Source organism: Mustela lutreola, chromosome 4, assembly GCF_030435805.1.
Source record: "Mustela lutreola isolate mMusLut2 chromosome 4, mMusLut2.pri, whole genome shotgun sequence".
Lineage (NCBI taxonomy): Eukaryota > Metazoa > Chordata > Mammalia > Carnivora > Mustelidae > Mustela > Mustela lutreola.
The window spans coordinates 182,616,276-182,637,360 of record NC_081293.1 but is presented as its reverse complement, the minus strand read 5'-3'; the positions used below and the strand labels follow the sequence as shown (position 1 = coordinate 182,637,360).

The window sequence follows — 21,085 nt, the reverse complement described above, 5'->3', positions numbered from 1 at the left end:
CGCCCCCTGCCCCCTCTGCCCGCCGCCCTCCGTGGGTCTAGATGTCAGCCGCGAGCTCCGCGCCAGCCGGAGCGAGCCAGAGAGGGAGCGGCGGCGGGCGGCGGGCGGCGGGCGGCAGGGGAGGGGAGGAGGCGAGGCGAGGGAGGGAGGCAGGGAAGTAGGGAGGGCGGGAGGGAGGAGAGGAGGACCCAGAGAGCGCCAGGCAGCTGGAGTTTTTGCAGCGCTTGGCCGGGCTTCAATGCACAGCAGCAGCGAGCCGCGGCGGCAGCAGGCAGCCCGGGAGCTCCGGCGGCGGCCGAGCCAGCGGCGGCCCCGCTCCCTGCCCCCTGCAAACTTTGCGAGCAGCCCGCCCGGGGGGCCGGGGGCGCGCCCGGGAGGCCCGGCTCGGCCCGCGGCCGCGCTCTCCCCCGCCGCAGCGCCAGGCGCCGCCACCGCCGCAGCCCCGCGCCTCCCCGGGGAGCAGCCCGCGGCTCCGGCGGCCCCCCAGCCCCTGGCCCGGCAGGGGCGGGGGCAGCAGCGGCTTGGCCGGCCGCAGGCTGCCGGGGGGCGGCCGCGGCTGGCCAGGGAAGCGCGCAGAGGCGCCGAGAGCGCTCCCCGGTGGGTCCCCAGCGCACTCGCCGCGCCCGGGCAGCGGCCCGACCGGGCGAGTATGGGCGGCGCGGAGTGACGCCGCCGTGCCCGCTTGGCATCAAGGACATTCAGCCCGCGGGGGTGGGGACGAAGGGGGGCAGCCTCGCGCCGCCACCGCAGCCCCCGAGAGCCGCCGCCGCCGCTCCGTCTCCGGGCTAGGTGGAGCAGAGGGGTGCTTGGAATCGATCCACATTTTCCGACCTTTTTGTTGGACAATCCGCCCACCTCGGACACGCCAGAGGAGCTGTCAAGCCCCGCAGGCTGTGATTTCGCCCTCCGTTCGCCTCGCCTCCTCCCGGGTTCCCTGTGCCTCGGTGGAGTATTCGCGTTCGGGGCTGGGGCTGGAGGAGGCAGCCACACGCGCGCACACGCACACGCTCAGAGGAGGACGAGAGGCAGCGGCACAGGCACCATCTGCAGTGTCAATGCGGCGCTCCCGCTGAAGGAGGCAAAAGCGGCGCTTCCAGGTAAGGAGTCGGCGGGCGGGCGGGCGAGGGCAGTGCGGGCGGAGATGCCGGGCTCGGTCCGGGAGTCCTCGGCTGCCCGGGAGCCAGCCCGCTGCACGCACGCACACACACTCGCACACACTCGCACACACACACGAACACACACGGGCACACGCCGCGCACACGCACCTGCCCACGTCCCACCTGGACACCCGCGTAGGTGCGGCGCGGCCGGAGTAGGCATTTTCCTTGTTCCTCCTCCTCTGCGGTTCCCGACTCAAGACTTCTCGCACCCAGGACTTTTCGGGGTGGGATTTGGTGGCTTACCGCCTCTCCCTCCCACCGGGGGAGGCTGAGGGAGCGATTTCCCCCTTCCCCGGCCTCTGGTATTTCTAGCTGGTTTTCAAAACGGGAGAAGTCAGGAGAGCTTTGGGGAGAGACCCGCCCAGTGTCATCTCTGCTCCGTGGCCTTTGGACACCCTGGGGTTTTCATGGGAGACAGACCCACAGATACTCGGACAGCTGCTCGGAGAGCGTGGTGGCCCATCGTTCAGGGAGGAGGCCACGGAGGCAGACGGGGCTGCAGTTCTGTAGGGCGGTGCATAGGGAACAGACACTGCGTTTCCCCAGTAAGAGGCAGCACAAACGCCTTTCTGAAGCATGGCATTGCTTCCCCGGGAATGCACCGGGATTTCAGGCAGCAAGGGGTTTCAGCATCGCATTGCCGGGTGTTGCTGGCCTAGGGAGGATCCTCTGTAAGAGGTATGATCCATTCACATCTCCAATATCCCGGCCGCAGTAAGCCCACAGGGCTCAGGAACACAGGACTTGGGTCTCCCCTTCACCTCTCTCCGTTCCCTCTACACTGTATGGGAAAGCATGGGGCTGCTTCGCTGTGTCTCTGGCTAACACCTGTCACATGCCTTTGGAGGTGTGTGTCTGAGAAATCCAACGGGAGGGGGTCGGAGGAAGGTGTAGAGCTGGAAGGGAGGAGGGTCCCCTCTCTAGTGTCCACCGCAGCAGTGCCCCACCATAAGGAGGCCAGGCATTCTTGGGTTTGCCCGTGTTTTCCAGGGCCAGGCTGCTCCTCACAGTGTAGAATCACTCTCCAGGAGTCTGGGGTTCAAGGTTCCACTTCCCTACAGCTTTTCCGTTTCTTTTCTGCCCAGCTGGGATTTCACAGTCTGCTCGTTTTCAAACTTTTTCTGGAGGAGTTGGGAGGTGGCTGGGGCTCCAAAAGGGCTTTGTGGCAGTTTCCGTTTGGGGGCCAAAGAGCAATTCTTTTGGGCTCAGTTGTTGTAGGGAGAAGAACGTGAGATCCAAGTAAAACATTATTTTGGAGTTGCACGTAAATAGATCAGGGTCCTGTCTTTCTCTCTGGCTGTCCCTTCTGGGGTAGCTTGTGGGGTAACCTGGCAAGAAATGGGATGAACTTGTACCCTTTATGCAAGATCACGTGATCAGAGTGTCCTACAAACTCACCAGTGGGAAAAATATGTTGGGAGTCTTCCAGAACATGAGGGAAAAGGAGTCAACATTCTTTCGAACAAGGGGCCTCAGTGTTGGGCACAGGATTTGGTTGATTCTGTAAATCCTGAAGATGGGTGCTGAAATAAAGGGCTTTCTCCGCACCCGGATCCCTGCTGTTTGCAAACTTTGCCAGCTCCTGCGAAGGTCTCAGCTAGGCTGGGGAGGACAGGAGCAGACGCCCCTGGGGGGAGATTGTATTCCTGCTGTGCGCTGTGTGAACTGCCCTTTGATTGATTGGAAAGGGTGGATGGACTAAAGCAGAGCTTTCACCATGGGGAGAACCCAGTAGGGGGAAGACACACATCATTTTCTTTTTAAGAATGGCGTGTGTGTACATACACATCCAGATGTACGCATGCTTTCTCAAAGAGCCTGGCTTAACGTGACCGGCTGGTCCAATGTGTGACAGCGGGACCCAACTCTGTCTTCCCGGCTGTGGAAGAACTAGAACATTTCCACACGCATGCCCGATGAGTGCGTGGACGGGGAGGTCCCCCTGATGCGTAGAGGAGCACATGGTTTCCAAAAGAAATAGTGAGCTCCAGCCACAGTGGGTGGCTCCCAGGTAAACAGTCTCTCTCGGGACCTTGAAGGGGCAAAGGGATGGTGTACAGAGCTTCCTGAATTGTCTGTGTGTTTTCCACACAGACCTCTGCTTCCCTCTCTCTCCAGTGGCCTGAGGAGCCATCATTTTAATGCAAAGCCAGCAGTCACGATGCTGGTTATAAGCTAAACATTTTTAAACCTGGGTCCAAAAAATCCCCACACTTTCTTCACTTAGCATTAGGCACCAATTTGGTTTCTAGGGCAAAGCAGGCGTTAATTAACATCTGTGTAAGGCTGGGTGTACATCATCTAATTTTTTCCCTGGCTCTGTTGCTGAGCCCTGGAGCATGTCACGTTGTCACACTCTCTCTCTACTACCCCTCTGTGGCCTTCCTTTTAAGTTCTCTAGGGTCTTCGCTCACGGAGGGGAGTCGGACTAGAAAAGCCCCAACCTCGAGTGCTTCTTTCCAGCAGCCCCTCGCCGCTGCAGGGCTGTGCTCTCAGGGCTCCCCAATGAGCGTGGGCTGCCCACGAGCCCTGTTCCTTCTGGCCCAAACTGGTACTCACTTGCAGGCTCGCCTCTGTCCTCCCCAGCCTTCCTCCGGGGTGCCCAGCCATGCCTGCGCACATTTCCAGAGGCATCTGAGGCCGCCGACTTGTTTCCTTTCTCCTCGGCTCCTCTCCATGGCTGCTGCTGCTTCCTGCAGACAGGGAGATCTGCAAGGCAGAGTCTGCCCACACTCGGCCTCCTGCTCCTTGTAATCACAACGAGGGCTGCCGGGAATGGAGTGGGGGCTTTCTAGGGAGGCAGCCGTCCCGAAGTGGGGAGAGAGCTGAGGGGGCGGGGTGATGAACAGCTCTTTAGCTCCTAGTTATCGCCAGGCTTTGATGCAAAGAAACAGCAGCCAATCTCTCTCCTCCGAGCCAGCTAGGGGGCATTTCTTAGCCGCTTCTCCCCATCCTCGCTGGGAGAAGGCACTGCACAGACAATGCCACCTCAGAGACCTGTTGGAGTGGCTCGGTGATGGGCGGGGTGACCCATGCTGTGATGAGTCTGATGTGCCTCCTCTCCTAGGGTCGACTCTCCTCTCCTTGTTTGTGTCCAGCGCAGGGCGAGATGCATGACGCCGTTTCAGACCCCGGGGCGGTAGAGCAGGGCTCATTCCCTTCCGCCTGATACCCCCTTTCTGCTTCCTCTGTATGTTCCTGTCCCCCCTTCCTGGCCCCCTGCAACTTCCTAATTCACCTCTTAGCCTTGTGTGCACATCCGACAGCCCATTCGCCCTCAAATTTGTGGCACTCCAAGAAATCAATAGAACATGAATTTAACGACAGCTGGATGATTAAGTGTTATTTATATTTAAGAGCGGCATTTTAAAAAGACGTCGCGTTAATAAATCACACGGCTGTTTGGGAGATGCACATGATTAGGGTAATTGCCCTATAGGCTCCCCCGAGCAACGCCTGGCCCATGCGGAGTCCTGCAGATGCTATCTCTGCCGGCCCCCCAGCTCCTGACCTCCTGCCCGATGCCCTCTGTCCAGACTTACTCACTCTTGCCTCTCTCCTCACTGCCCAGGCTGTGGCACCCCAGTTGTGGCAGGAAGGTGGAGTCAGCAGGGACACTGAAGGGGGCTCTGCTGCTAAGTGGCCAGAGATGGGTTTTAAAAGCCAGAGCAGGCAGGCGGTCCTAATTCCCAGAGCAGAGGCCTTGTTCCAGAAGGAGGAGGCTGCTGCTCTGCTTGGTGTGAAGCAGCTTGGGAGAAAAACTTCCTGGATCCCGGCGAGAGCCTGTGCCAGCCCCCACACCCCGGTGCTGATGGTCACGTGGCATCAGCCTCGCCAGGGAAGAGGCCGTGTGGACATTAGCATTTGCCCGGCGCAAGTTGCGGAATGGAAAGGAGCCATCGTCAGAGATGATGGTGGTGGCGGGTAGTTCCTTAGCTACTTACTGACTTGGATGAGCCTCCATTTGAGTGCTTTATGCAGGTTGGCCCCTATCCTCCACCTAACCTCCCCGAGAGGCACTTACTGAATTATTCCCGTTTCCCCCGTGAGCAAACGGAAGTGTCCACGGCGGAGGGCTTTGTCGAGGACCGTGCGGTCAGCGGGGGGCTAGAGCCACACCTCAGCCCGAAGCAGACTGGCCTCCCTCCTTATCACAGTGCCGTCTGCCTCGTTGGGAGATCTGTGAGGAACCTGTTGCCTGCTGCGGAGGTTTGTGGGAGAGGAAGTAGGGATATGTGGCCTCTCCCTGGGACGCGTCTGTGATCCCAGGTGAATCTCTTTTATTCTTCCACTCTCAATTCCCATTCATCAAGTGGGACTGCCTTATCTTGGACTGTTGGTGAGTGGTGAAAGTGCATGGATCGTTCTAGCGGAGGGCTCAGTTCCCGAGGGTGACCCTTGCCTCTTTTGGCAACGCCCACCTCCCCCTGGGGAAAACTAAGGAGGAGGGAATGAGTACCGACCTCTGTGCTTTTGACTCTATGAGGCTCTGAGTCTTGCACTGGTCGGGATCTGGTTCTCTCTAGTAACAGCTTCAGATCTGCTGGTGTATGAAGACACTGCTTTCACTAAATCCTTCAGACCGTCCAGCAAGGTGGGGACTGTCGATCCTCATTTTGATTATATAGGGACTGAGACGGGATGCCCAAAGATCCAGGACACTCTATGGCCGGTGGTCTCTTAGCTCTTGGGGAAGGATGCCCACGGTAGGGGCTTGTTGGTTCATTCACTCATTAGCCCTTGGGATGAAGATTTTGGAAGCCAGAGAATCTTCCAAAGCCAGGGAAGGAGCCTTTGCCTGCCATACTGGGCACCTGGGCCATATAGTAGTGGGAGCAGAGATTCATGGGAGCTTGGTGCCAACGGCTGCACGTGGCTAAAGTCATCCCATGCACCTAGTGTGCGTGGAGCACTGAGTTAGGAATGACGTTCGAATTCTGAGCAGTGGAGGCTGGGAGACCCTGATGGAGCCCGTAGACCTGGTTGGGCGCTGTCCCATCCCAAAGCCTTGCCTCAGCTGCCTGACTCAGTCTCTCCAGCCTTAACATTTTAGGGAAAAGCCACAGGTGATACTCTTGCGGTTAGTTGTTTGGTTAGTTTTTTTCCTCCAAAGACAAAGTTTTATTCTACGCTTTCTTTGGCTTCTCCTCTGTGCTGCAAGGTGAGTGGGAGTTTCTGCCAAACGTGAGGGGGCCAGCAGGGGGGCATTTCATCACCTCCCCTCTGGCGCACCTGTAGGAGTGGCTGAAACTGGCGGATGGGGAGTCCTGCTCAGACCTGCACCAGCAGGAGCACGGAAGCCTTGGGCGCCTTCTCGTTGCCAGCTGAGCCTGACCGGCCCCTCCCTCGCCACGGTCCCTTCGCCAGGAACCAGGATTCGCAGCAGCAAATTGGATTTTGGAATGTTTTGTCCCTCCAACACAAAACAGATCGCTAGCTAAGAGGATGTCGTCTCTGCAGTCAATGCACTGAACGGAGATGAGTGGAATCAATTCTGAGGTCTTCCGGGAAAGAGTATTTTCATTAGGACGCACGCGGAGAGAAGCCGAGGAGGAAGAGGGTGCCAGGACCTTAAGAAAGGAAAGCCATGGCAGCTCAAAATCAGCTTTACATCTGACATACTCGTTGAACTTGTCTCGTTCGGGTACGGCTGGATGTCCCTAATGGTGGTGTGGGGTCTAGAGTTAGAGGCCAAACAAACCATTCCTTGGCTTCTTCCCAAGAAGAGGAAAAGTAAGCAGAGCAGACTTGGCTGACCGTTTCCCCTCTTTTGGCGGGAGGAGACAGTGAGAGGAGGGCATGTCAGGGCAGCAGCCACAGGGACGTGTAATTGAACCGGCCTGCGGAGCTTGTCAGCTAACTTTACAGACGTAGTTAAGAGTTCATTTTTTCCCTCTCCGTCTCAGACCTGCTTCCTGAAGGTTAACCTAAAATGGAGCAGAATTTCCCGAAGTGTATTCTGTGGGAGTGAGTAGGTGTGGCAGACACAAGAAGTTCCCATGGCTAAAGTTGGAGAAACCCTGAGGGTGTAAAGCAAAGCTAGAGTTTTTTGTTGCGGCACTTCTCAGAGCCTTTAAGCACACTAACTGGGATTGTAAAAGCATGACAGCGAGAGGTACTGTGTTGTGACCCTGAGAATCCACCAAGAAAGCCTGGCCTAAGACCAAGCATCCCATTTTTCTATTCTTAACTGAATAAAGGGATGGATTCTACAGTGAAAATTTCAGCAGGGCGTTCACGCTCTACACACAAAGCACCAAGTTCTGGTGACTACGTAGATACTAGGGTTTCAAACAGAATTTAGCCTGGTGGGCAGATAGTCCAACTCCAGGCTCAGTGTTTGCCCTTTGTCCTTCTAAGACAGCAGGGACGTCCTCAGGCAGGAGTGAGGTCCAGGCAAGTATATATTTTCTCAGGTTTCTAGATAGTTCTAGTACGTTTCCCTGGTTAAAAAGCACTGGTGTTGTGGGAAAAGTTCAGTTTTAGACAAACAGATGCAGATGATCCCTGTTCTGTCACTTACCAGCTAAGAGGTCTTAGGAAAAATCACCTTATGTTTCAGTATCACCATTGACAAAATGTGGGGGTTGGTCTAGAGCAGTGATTTTAAAAATACGTATGCAGTGGCGCTCTCTACTCAAATGGACTTGTGTATGGACTCTCTACACACAGGACCGCTCTGGCCAAGGTTATGGAGGAGCCCAGGGCCTTGCACTTTTGGTCTGTCTGCCCCCACTCCCATCCTGGCCTGGGCTCCCTAGAAAGCAGAGCCCGAGGCAGAAGCTGATGTGGGAACATTTGCTGAGGGGTGAAATCCCAGGACAGCAAGAGTGAAGGGAAAGGGGGGAGAAGGAGAGAAGGAACGGAAACCACAAATGTACAAAGAGTACAAAGAATGTGTTCCTGGGCTCACTAGAGCTTCCCAAGGAAGCACAGCTGGTGGGTCCTTCCCTAGAGGATCCTGATGGGGACCCAGTCTCCCAAGAGTCTGGAGGGCAGGCACGGCCAGCGTCTGTGCTGGGTCCTTCTTGTGAGCTGCGGGTCCTTGGGCACCATTCCCCCATGAGGCAGGAAGTCCCCTTCCCTTCTGGGATATGATGCTAGCTCAAGCCAGAGCTGTCCATGGTCCGGCCCACAGCCTGGGGCTTCTTCTGTGGCTCCCCTCACCATGGACCTGCTGGAGCCTGGCCTTTACCCTCAAGGAAGAAAGGCTTTGAGAACTTTAGGAATAGCGTGTGGTGTTCCTGGGGCCACTCAGGTTAGAAGTGGGACAAGGGGCCGAAGACCAGAACTGGAGGTGAGGTTGGGCTTTCAGGGAAGGTCTGGGCAGGTGCATCAATTAGGGATCTGGGGTCATGGGTTCCTTATAAGACACATAGCGTTCTTCAGACGGAATCAGATAGGGAGCTGGAGCAGGCTGCTGTAAGACGGCATCATTCAGGCCTCAGAAGTCACGATTCCATGGCCGCGATAGCCAACCACACTCTGGGTTACCTAATTGAAGCCCCCGGGAGAAGCCGCATTAAGAACAGGTTCCTGTTAGGTTTTTTTTTTTTTTTTTTTTTTTTTTTTAATTTTTTATTTTTTATAAACATATATTTTTATCTCCAGGGGTACAGGTCTGTGAATCACCAGGTTTACACACTTCACAGCACTCACCTCCTGTTAGGTTTTAAGAGGCTTTCCTAACTTTTAGAGCTTATTAAGCAAAGGAGTGCCTTCTATTTGGCGGTGTGTGGGTATCTCAGACATTTCTGTTTGCGTCGGCTGAAGGACAGGGCTGTCTGAGAGAAAGGACCTTTGACTCTCTCCTCGTTTTAAGAAATATTGTAAGCATCGAACTATTAGACCAAAGGGGGCATTTTTTTAAAAGATTTTATTTATTTATTTGAAAGAGGAAGAGATCACAAGGAGGCAGAGGCAGGCAGAGAGAAAGGGGGAAAGCAGGCTCCTTGCTGAGCAGAGAGCCCGATGTGGGGCTCGATCCCAGGACCCTGAGATCATGACCTGAGCTGAAACCAGAGGCTTAGCCCACTGAGCCACCCAGGTGCCCCAAAGGGGGCATTTTTGCATAAAGTACTTGGCTTAAGTCATTGCCTCCAGCCAGCACCCCTCCCTCCCTTTTTACAACATAAGTGCTTCAGTCCCACTCTACCCCCACTGCCCTGGGGTCAGACGGAACAAAGGACTGATGGCTATGCTGTGCCTGTTAGCCACCCCCCCTCCAAGCTCTCTTCACCATTAGATACAGACCCCTGTCTCTCTTCCCCAGATGCACTTGCTTTAACTGCCGATTGCTGTGAGCAACTCACGGACTTCGAGACGTGGGTCTGCGTTCGCGTGGCTGCCTGAGATTCTCAGCTCCCAGGGGTAGGACTAGCCTCTGGTGGACGTGTCTCCCGTGTAATCAGAACTTAATTCATACTTTATAATAATGGTAAAGAAGCTGCTGTGGGCGGTGGGGATGATGACAATAGCGTTGAAATTATTTACTTCCTTATGTCTGTAGACGAGAGGGACCATTTCTCACTCTTCTTGTGTGTTTGGTGCCCCACCTAGGGCCTATCATACTAGAAGCAAGCAATAAATATTTGCTGAGTAAACAGGATGAGTAAACGGAGCAGGAGAAGCAGGGACGACTGGCCTGTAAAGGAGAGAACTCGGGGCATGTGAACCTGCTCCTCTGTTAAGCGCCTGTGCTCTGGCCGGGGCAGGGTTGGAGCTACATCAAGGCAGGTGGCTGTTACAGAGAAGACCAATGAAGATGAGGGCAAGCCGAATCCATCAGGCACTTTAGAATGTCCTGAGTGATGGTGGTTTGGGGACAGGTGGTCTGTTGACATGATGCACATGGAACTGAGCTCCTGCTTTCCATAGAAAACCCATTGTGGGTTTTGGTGCCAGGAGACTGGGAGGGAAGACCGGATTGCATTTCCCAAAGCATCCCGAAGACCAGTCCCTCCATGGAGAAAGCATCCATGGCCGAGTACATCTTGCAAACACCTTATGCTCTGTTCTCCTCTTGGAGATTTAAGATGTACATTGAAGGGTCCTGCTGTAGAGACACTGTTTAATTATTCTTCACCAGCCATTTTTCAGCTTGTTTGGTGAGTGTTGAAGCCAACCCAGGAACAGGTGTTGAGTAAAAGGCATTTGGGGAGACGCTGGCCCTTGAGTGAGAGCTTTCAGGTTTGGTCCGGAGGAGGAGAAACAGGGAAATGAGTGTACTAAACTGTTACACAGGGGTACTTGTGGGGTCCAGCTTTCAAAGGGACTGCCTTCTCCCAGTTCTTACTTTGCTTTTGAGAATCCCAGAAATGGCTGTGAGTTGTTATGAGATGATGGTGACCATTGAGCCTTTAGATTTATGTTCTCTAAAGGGACTGTTTTAAGAAGCTCAGTGATGGTGGCTCCAACAGGTTTGCGGAAATATTTCCAACAAGGAGCACTTTCTGGTTGGATGTAACAGATCGAGATGGATGTTTGTAAAATATGTGAGTGATGACATTCACCTTCTATATTGCTTTCTCGGCTATGTTTATTCAAGAGGAGACCTCACTATAACTGCCAAAGATAAGTGTTCCACATTCATGAAGAAGGCTTGAGTTATTAAGACGTAATGCCCTGAAGTTTGGATAGTTGAAACAAAATACTTTCTCTTGAGGAAGAAATTTTGCTGCTCCAGAGAGGCTGAAGGTTTCTAATTAGACTATAAACCCATGGTTTCCACCACTGGGTAGTGACCCAGAGGGCAGAGTTAAGCATTTCCCACGAGCAGCATTTCAACGGCTGAGACTCATTTTACAAAGATAGTGGTGTGTGTGTGTGTGTGTGTGAGAGAGAGAGAGAGAGATAGAGAGAGAGATAGAGTTGGGGTAGGTGTGGGCTATCACCCCAATGGTGTTTGGATTTGGATCACCGGGGGGACACAGGCTGGTGACTTGTGTGCCCAATTACAAGGCCCTGGCCATGCTTTGCCCGAGCACCGTGCTCCTTTCCAAAGTGAGTAACAGTTGCTAACACACACTTACCAACAAAATTCCCCTGACGCCCATTCATGAAGCACTGCGCTGGCGATTCTATCAGCATTAAACTGTTTGGTGACTGAGTTTAGAATTATAGGAATCGGAAAAATGAATTAGCAGTAAATCAAGTCCCAGCTGAGTTCGAACCCAACTGCCATGAGTTTTAAATTAAAAATATCTTGCTATGATGAAGCAGTTGTAAGTCAAGCCCTAGAGCTCTGTCACTCTTGACTTTGGAGAAGTGCGGCAGTCACCCTTTGAAAGGAAAACCCTGGCAACAGCTCATAGTGATTCCCAGCCATGCTGGGAAATTGCTACTTCATTTCTTCTTCATAAACTGTTGGCTTTCATTTTTTTTTTTTTTTTTTTTTTTTTTGAAAAGGAATCCTATTTGCAGGGACACGGCAGAGCTCTGGGAAGAGGGCAGGTGGAAAAGGGCTCAGGCCCAGGGGGTTCATTCACTGCCTTCTCTTTGGTCCTTCTCCAGAGGAGCCAGGTAGAAGGGGGATCTGGGTCTGCGGGTGTCGTGTGATTTGTTTTGCTGCTCGGACCATATTTGATTCCTCTTTCTGGGGGATCTGTACAGAAAAACAACAAAGAGAACACTTCAAGGAAACTGCAAGACTGTCATGTTGCAGTGACAATTGCGGTGTAATAGGAAATCATTTATGTAAGTTACAGTGCCCTCTGAATGAAGCTTGTCGGAAGTATGGCTACAGCTTCTCGAGGCCTATTTTTTTTTTTTTTTCCTTCTGCAAAATAATCCCACGGTTTTCCTTTTCAGAGCAATTGAAGAAGTTATTATATACCGGTCAGGGACCAGGGAGACCCTGCTTCTAATCCTAGGCCTGCATGAATTTCTTCCAGCCAGTTCCCTCTCTGGGCGAGGCCTCCATTTCTTGCCCTTTAAAGCTGGAATAAGCCCTTGCGGTTCCTAACCGGAAGCCCCGTAGGAGAGGACGGAAGACTGTGTTTGCATGCAAGGTCCCAGAACACCAAGAAGGAGACGACGGAGTCTGGGCTCAGGCTTCTCCCCGTCATACTCGGACCAGCTCCGGTGTGTTTGCTGATCTGGCGAAGGGCTGGGATGACGAAAGCAACTGGCAGATTCCGAAAGAAGAAGGTTTTCCGGAGAGCAGGAGACCCGGGGAGCGGGATGGTTAGTGTGGGGGCGCAGAGGCGTGGGTAGGAGGGGGCACCCTATCCTGGCAATAACAGATTCGGTCAGGACTTTGGAGAAAGCAAAGGGGTCGTGAATTCTCTCGATGCCCAACCTTCACCTTGCTCTGTCCATATATATTTACATATTTTAGCTGGAGAGGTAGATGGGATGTGAAGATTGGCCAATTCAGTCAGTGTTTATCGAGTGCCCACTGTGTGCGAGGGCCTGTGCAAGACGTTGGTTTTATTGAAGCAAAATGGCTTCTGCTGCTGGGGCGCTCCGAGCTCGGCGTGGTCACAGCACCCACATCTATAGATAATTTAAACCCAATGTGGTAAGAAGTGAGAAATGCAGACACAGAAGGCATCCTGAAAATATGTACGATGGGGCATCCATCCAGATATGAAAGGCAGGGCACGGAGAAGGTGTTCTGGAGAAGGAGGAGGGTGTTTCGAAGGGTGTGTGGGCCTGGCCTCGTGAACGCACGAGGAAGAGGTCGCCAGCTGATGGAGCAATGTGGCCATGGCATGGAGGCGAGCGCCCATGGTGCTGGCCACCTGCAGCGCACGTCAGGCTGGGAAGTGAGGTGGGGTGCAAACAGGGGGGCAGGCTGGGCCAGCACGGGTCCTGCAGGCAGTGGCGAGGCTGGGAGGGGCGGATTTCCAAGCAAGATTCTGCTTGTAGAAAGATCGCTCTGGGGGCAGCTTGGAGAAAGGATTGGACATGGGCCACCGATAGTAATCCCGGGGGGCTGGAGGGAGGGCGGATCTGAGGTCGTGGTCTAGAGGGGGGAGGGAGGGATCTGAGAGGCACGTAGGAGTTCGCGTTGACAGCTGGACGATGGCAGTGTAGACAGTAGGGAGCAAAGGGGGCTTTGGGAGGCCTTGCACCATTTGCTGAGCTAGAGCGTTCTAGAGCCAGACTTGGTGGAGGGCAAGGGGCAGACAAGGAGCCTGTGCTTGTCGCGGGTAGGTGTGGTAAATTGAGGTAGATGGGATATGGCACAGAGGTGAGCAGGAGGCCAGCAGGCCTGTGACCCCCGTTCCCCGGCAGCTTCAGCTCTGTGCCCACCATGCTGAGTGCTACTCATCCCTTAGCTCCCTTCGGGATCTGGTGGAAGCTTGATAAGGAAGCAAGAAGACCCACATAGATACAGAATTTTGCATTTTCTAAGTGGCTCATGTTTCAGATGAAACACACTCTCTGGAACATTTCACTTAAGAGTGTTCTGAAAACGCCCACTCAGGCCCTCACTCTGCCGTGGGAGCTCTCCACGCTTTCTTTCCCAACGGAAAAACAGTGGTACCCGGAGCTTGAGTTCTGCACCAAAGATCCCCGAGCACGCTCGGGATAAAGGCAGAATTTCAGTGATGGAGAACAACCAGGCCTTTGTTGTGGATGTGCACTGGATCCCTTTCTTGGTGTCTGCATCCCATTTTCAATCTGCAGACCCTCAAAACAGCAGAGGCTGTTGAAAGGAGCCCCACCGGGAGCAGAGAGATGGCAATGAAAATTTTGACCTTGCCCTTCAGGAATCATGTCTTATTTATTCATGGGTAACAGCCGGTCTGTATGGGTCTGGCCTGCAGGTGGGATCTGGCCATGAGATAGGGTTTGCTTGGCCCAAAGAATGTTCAAGAAGCATTTGTATCAGTTGAATGCTGGGAGGTACAGTTGTCCTCTCTGGGGAGCCCCAGGTTCCCCTCCCTGTCATCACACCTCTGCCTCACACATTGATGGCGAAGGTACTTGAATTAAAATGCCAGCAGCCCAGTATCTGGTAGATACTCCAGCAGTGATGCTCGCCCCTCCTTCCAATACACAGCGGAGAAAATGAGTTAGCGTATTAGCGTCGAGCACTCTTTGCATTCTATAGGGAAGCTTTGAGATTCGGGAGGCTCATTTATCACAGCAGATGTAGAAGGGGCTGGTGGCGAAACTTTGAGTCTCTCCGTGCTCTATCAATGTGTTCCAAAATGTGTTTAGAAAAAAGGCCATTTTTAGTTAGAGAAAAGTAAGCAACTCCTTCAAGTCTGTGAGACCCTTTCGACACCGGGCTCCTCTTTTCTGCTGTGGAAGGTCACCGGGGTTGTGGGGAAGAGGAGCTAGAGGACAGGGTGAGGTGTCCAGGTAGCATGGGCCCAGTTTCGACTGGTCCTCCAGAAGGAGGAACGCTGAGTGTCCAGCCCCAAAGAGTGTCTAAAAACTGCAAATTTGCAGTGCGATTGCAAGCGAAACAATGCCTCTGCTCTCTTCTCTGGATGGCTCTGGGCGTCTCAGAGCTGCTACTACGAGTGGCCCATGGACTGTCTTATGGAGCGGGGACAGGGCGCTGGGCGCGTCGTTTTGAGCTCTCACCTTTGTTGAGGCCCACAGAGAGGACGGGGTTTTTGCGCGTCCCTCCTTCTGACCCCTGCAGCCAGCCCTCGTGCATTTTGTCAGCTGCGCTCAGTACATGATATATTTGCATATCTACTCTTTCTGTCTCAGGGAACTCAGCAGTTTTCCCCAGTTTATCTGGTGGCAACTTATTTCCCTAGTAGGGGCCAGAGAGCAGAGCCTGGGGTCCGAAGAAGGGAAGTGATCTAACCACAGCGATCTGGGGTTGGGACCAAAATAGAGTTGTTGACACCGCTGTGGGCTGCACTTGGGGCATGGCCTGTGCGTGACTCCACTGGGGACAGGGGTGGGGGAGGAAGGGACTGTGTTCAGGACTGGGGAGCCGAGTCCTCTCAAAGGCGGCCTCAGGGTCTGGGAGACAAAGGTAGGGAACCTCCCTGCTTCCACTTTTCCGATAGAGCCCCCTCTTCTGCTTCCCACTGACCCACGGGTTATCAGATGTCCTCCAAGCGGCGTCTGGTTTTGTGCTCAGATGAGAAGATCTCAGACTGGTGCAGACTCTCGAGGCGCTGACCGTGTGCATAGGGTCACATTGGCTGTTGACAGCCCGGGACTGCGTGGCGGGGGTGAGAGGAGAGAGCAGGCTTTGCCACACTCGGGACCAACTTCACAAAGAAGGGGCCGGCACTCATTCTCATCTCCATTCCTTCTTCTACGAGTTGACGCTAGCAAGACTGAATGCTTCTTGGCAAATACATACAAATAAATTAAACATCCTGCAAAACCTGTCTTCGTATGTATGGTTGAAATTATTGAATGAAATGGTATATTTTCTGCCTGTAGGACGTGAGATGCAGTCGAAACCCTTTTGCTTTACTTTGATGATGGCCGTGTTTGGATGGTTCGAGAGAGCTCACATCGAAAGCTTCAGGGAGATCACACGGCCAAACAGAGAAACCTAACTTCTAGAAGCGTCAGGCAACCTTTCCTCAGCATGCATTATTTTGAAAGCATGGCGTTTTCATTCCAAAATTTATAAAATTTATATTTGTAAATTAAAAAAAATAAATCTTTAGGCCTGGAAGAGGTTTTACCAGCTGACAAATTTTGCAAGTAGCCTTGTTTCACAATCCAGATGTTAGCTAGGTCTAAGTATTTTTTGTGTCAAGACAGTGGTATACCTAGAGACTGAAAATTCAGGCTGCCAAGAACTTATTTGTAAAATATGATTTACTGGCTTGTATTTTTAGCATTTACAACTCATATTCTCACTTAATTGCAAGGTTTTGAAAGCAGGCAACTGTCTTAGACCCACGTGGGGTTCCCTTTGGACCCAGTATGTGGGTGGTTTGATTTTCTTCTTTTGATCCTCACCTTAAACTTGGTTTTCTGAGCTTAAAAGGAGGAGTGCTAGAATGGTCAGACAGTAGAGGGTATCACACGTACTGAGACCACGGCGAATCCACAGGAAGCAGGAAGTAGCCTCCAGGGACAGTCCGCCGGCTGTGATGACTGCGTGCTGGTGTTAGTATTTTATTTAATTGTCATTTTCCTACAATTGCGAATGAGCCTCTGCCGTGCTGGAGTCTTGACGGCAGACTCATCATATTGCTGGAAGGCACAGAGAAACAGCTCTTACTTCCTCTCCAAAATGAAAACTTGGCTGACGTCTTGTTGTCTTTGGCCAGAAGGTTCTGAAGTTTCACAAAGGTGAGAAAATACAACTACTAACATCAAAGTGCAATTTGAGGAAAGGGATTTTTATCGAGGAACGCACATGGTTGTTCCTTAGTAGTTCCTTGTCTACTTTTCAGACTCCTGTGCCCCCAAGTCCCCGCTCCTTCCATCTCCTATGAAGACAGTCTTATGGTTCAGGCTTTTACCTCCTTCCACCTCGTTTCTCTGAGCCACACATCTGAGCTTTGCCGGCAATGGGGGCATCTTTACAGGGAGTGGAAAAAAAACTGCGTTCTGGGAGCAATGATGGAGGGCTTTCTCTGAATTACTTACCATGCTGACTGAGGGCTCATTGCTGTTCATGGCACCGTTAAGCCTGACTCCACATCTGACTTTGGGGAGGTGTGTGGAGGAGGTCAGAGTCTGCAGGAGGCAGGGGCAGTGAAACCCAGCATAGGGTCATGTGTGTGTCCGGGTCATCGTGGGACACAGTCTCCCCGAAGCACTCAGACCTGCCCATCTCACTGCTGGCTCATAACCATTGGGTCTCTAAACTCCATGCTCATGGGTATATTTTATGTGAACTTCTGCCATCTGGAACTTTCTTTATTCATAGTTTTTGAAAGTTCAGTTTTGAACTGATACTTACCACAGTAAATTTCATTCTGGGGTCCAGTTTGGACCTTGCTCTAGCCTGCTAAGAGAGTTTCAAACTATCACCAGTGAGTGAAGACTTAAAACAATAGAGCATGACCGCTCTCAGAGCATCTCATCTGACCTTCACAAGTCCTGGAATTTGTCGTCTGCTAATTTGATAAGTGACTCTTGGTCTTTATTCAAATTACTGATAAAAATGTGAAAGAGCGTAGTACCAAGGACAGAACCCTTTAGCATGGCATTTCCTGGAGAGCTTCCCCTGTAGGTTTTCTTTTTTTTTAATAAACATATAATATATTTTTATCCCCCGGGGTACAGGTATGTGAATCGCCAGGTTTACACACTTCACAGCACTCACCGTAGCACATACCCTCTCCAATGTCCATAACCCCACCCCCCCTTCCCCCAACCCCCCTCCCCCCAGCAACCCTCAGTTTGTTTTGTGAGATTAAGAGTCACTTATGGTTTGTCTCCCTCCCAATCCCATCTTGTTTCTTTTATTCTTCTCCTACCCCCTTAAGCCCCCATGTTGCATCTCCACTTCCTCATATCAGGGAGATCATATGATAGTTGTCTTTCTCCGCTTGACTTATTTTGCTAAACATGAGACCCTCTAGTTCCATCCACATCGTCAGCTTCCCCTGTAGGTTTGACCAAAAAAAATGATTAACCTACTTTGGGCCCAAGAACGAGGGGAGCATCCAGGACCCAGCACAGGCCACTGGAGACGGACAGACCTAGCACTATCACCTGGCCTACCCCAACTTGGCCATTCCCAGTGATCAGATTATTTGGGGGCTGAGTTTCTAATGATAGTAGATATGTGAGGACTCTAGGCCCCTCCTCCACAGGATTCCTAACAAAGCAGGTGTCAGACTTAATTCTATTGTATATCAGTCTTTGCTTGTAAGCAGACACAGGAACGGTCCCACAACCTGTTCTTGAAGCTCAGGGAAGATCCGCTCTTCTGTTTCTACTAATGTGCTAGTGACACTGAGTGCCCTCAGAATTGAGGGCAGGTGCATGGAATATACATCAGCGAGAGGCTCTGGGCCCACCCTGGACCCAGGAGGTAGCACAGATACTTTCATTTCTGCATGTGCCAGGAAGTGAGAAAGTTTGGCCAACCCTGACATAATGGCTGTCTTGGTTACTTTAGGCTGTTATGATAGACTATAATAGACAAGGCAGCTTAAACAACAAACATTATTTCTCACAGTTCAGGAGACTGGAAGTCCAAAATCAAGGTGCCCGCATGGTTGGGTTCTTGGTAAAGACCCTCTTCCCAGTTTACAGACGACTGACCTTCTTCTCGTTGTATCTGAGAGGGGGAGGAGAGGGAGACCTAGTCCCCATCTCTTCTTATAAGGACACAAAGCCCATTTTCAGGAGGGCTTCTCCTGCATGACCTAATGACTCTCCAGGGACCCCATCTCCTAATGCCATCATCGTGACATGAATTTGGGAGGACACAGACCTTCAGTCCATTATAATCACCCTGACGAGTTTATTTGTTGGAAGGTTTATTTGAAGCAGATGCAACAATATTTTGGTTGGAGGTTTCAGCTCACCTTCTAGTGGAATCAGAGTTCAGAATCTTTTGAAGGATGAAACATAGACCCGTAGGAGCCCTAGACCGAGAACAGAGCCAAAAATGCTCTGGGCTTGCCAGATTTTTATACCCTCAGGGCTGAGATTCCTGGACAGTATTTCTAAACCATCCTCTGTCTTTGACACCACTTAATTTCCCACCGAAAAATTCTTTCTGACATCTCTCATGCTTTTTAATAAACCCAGTCGTGCTGATCAAGATAGTACAGTGGAAACACTTGGGTGATCTCTGATGTGAGTCTATCAAAAGCCAACTCACCCACCCAGGAGTGTGCCTCTTTGATGATAGCACATTAGATATTGACTAACCATCCTTGGGTGTAGATTAGAACTAACGTACACACATTATATCCCACTGTTCAAGCCAAAGTATCTTAAAGTTAACTACAGACATCATGAAACCTGGCTTCTTAGCTGCGTGACCTTGGGCATAGCCTGTTGTCTCTGAGGTCCAATTTCTTTATCACTAAAAAGGTAAGGGACTACATGGCAGAGTGACTGGGACAATTAAATGAGGTAATACACGCTGCTTGGCACATATTAAGTACTCAATAAAGGGAGGCATCATATTGTTTACAGTTATGGTCTGCTCTTCAGATACCTAAAGCATGTTAGTTGTATTTCTTACCACTGTGCATGAGATCAAAGCACTTCAGTGTTCTTGGTTGTAAATAGTCACATCTGCTTCTAACGCTGGCCTTCAGGGAGGCTGATTGCCTTGAGGTTCTCCAAGCACATGGAAAGGGAGGAAGGGAAGAGGCTGGCCTTTTCTCTAAGGATGACCTCTTGGAAAAAAAAATTCCAAGATGTATGTAGGGGTTCCTTCACTTCTGGGAGGTCCAGCACTTGCTCGGAGTGTAGACTTAACGCCCGTGTCTGCATATCTAATCCGTGCTTAGTACAGCACCTTCTCTACCAGCGCATACTGGTAAACACAACACTGTGTTTATAGGACCTCCAGCGACAGCGTAGGCCGTGTGTTTTTCTCGCCAAGCGGTGGTGGTGGTTGCTGGTTTTTTCAAGTTTCCCGCCCAGGACCTTAGATTTTGTTTTAAGGGCGAAGCAAGTGGAAGACGCTTGGCTTTGACTCAAGGCAATGACTAAGCACTAGCGGGTGTCTGGGGCCTGGAGGCCCCCTTGCTATCATGTCGAGCACGGCACAATGAAGCATTTGCTAATATTGGCTTGCAACCAAGTCATAAAGCAGACGTGGTCCCCCAGACCCTGAAAGAGAGGGGTCGAATCTGCATGGCATCAGCCGCCTGGATATGTTCGCTTGCATCCCTCGGGGGAGATTTGTGAAGACAGCCCATCTCACTTGTCTTCAGTCCCAGGTCCCTGTTTCCTGGCAAGAGAGCCTTCCGTGAGTTAGTGAGGGCCTCTGGGATGTTCCCGCGGAGTTTACGCCGTGTGTGTCCCCACTATCCAATCAGACTCCTTTGCCTGGAGGCACCGTGGTTGTCAGAGCGGGACCAGTACCTCGGCTCCAAAAGGAGTAAAATCTCTGCCTCATGACAACTATGAAGCTTGAAACATTGTCTTATTCCCAGTGACACCCCGGCTGAGAGAGGAAGGGACCACCGGTTGACGGTGGAGAAAGGTGCTGAGCCACTGCGGAGAGGACTGACAGCTCAGGGAGTCGTGAACCTGCCGCTAGTTGGTGTATTTCGGTGATGACGGGGCCTTGGGGAACAGAGCTCAGGCCAGCTCTGAGTGAGACGGTCCTTCTCCCGAAGACACCCTGCAGAGAGACTTATCACTCCTCCTCTGTCCCCTGAAGGAAGGGAGGCGCCTCGCTGGCCCGTGGTCACCCAGGATCCTTGTCACAGCCATCCTCAGCTCTTCAGCCCCTCGCTAGTGACCACAGGCTCTGGATTTAGAAAAGCCTTCCCTTTGCATGTTTCATGCCATAGACAGACCGTGTGTCCTGGTATTTTGGGTTTGAAAATAATTGTTATATATAGTAACATACAAACATATAACAATATATTTCTATGTAAATATATAATTTTATATATGATTTACAATTAAAATTTTATATATGATATAAATTTATATACTTATACATAGAGATATACATCTATACATCGATCTATACGTATATGCACATCTATCCATCTGTCTGTCTACTAATTTTCAAAGGGTATCCTTGGACAAAATTGGGACATAGTTGAGTCTCTCCTAAGCACTCCATTCAGAGTGAAGGTATTTCTTTCTGCCTCTCCTTTTCCTTCTTTGGAAGGGGCTCTGGTGCTCTCCATAATATTTTGTGTCCTTATGACTCAGGGGTGAGTGAAAGCTGGCGTTCTGCCTGTGTTCCGTTGGCCAAGCCCCACTTCATTTGCTTGCTGGGGAGAGCGTTGCCTTTGTCATCCACCAAGACGTTTCCTGCCCACCAAGTGTGGCAGACAAGAGAGGATGGCTTTCCCTAATTCGCACCAAGTAGCCTTGTC

General features: G+C 51.8%; 1 protein-coding gene across 2 annotated transcripts in view; it reads left to right on the top strand.

The window, feature by feature from the left end:
- The first annotated feature begins 507 nt into the window (after positions 1-507).
- Positions 508-21,085, top strand: part of PLXNA4 (plexin A4) — a 424,221-nt gene continuing 403,643 nt past the window's right edge. Inside the window, exon 1 of one of the 2 annotated variants that reach the window (XM_059171886.1) lies at positions 508-1,097. The gene's annotated coding sequence lies outside the window, so the exon portion shown is untranslated. The remainder of the gene's footprint in view (positions 1,098-21,085) is intronic. The other variant, XM_059171885.1, reaches the window with a different exon arrangement.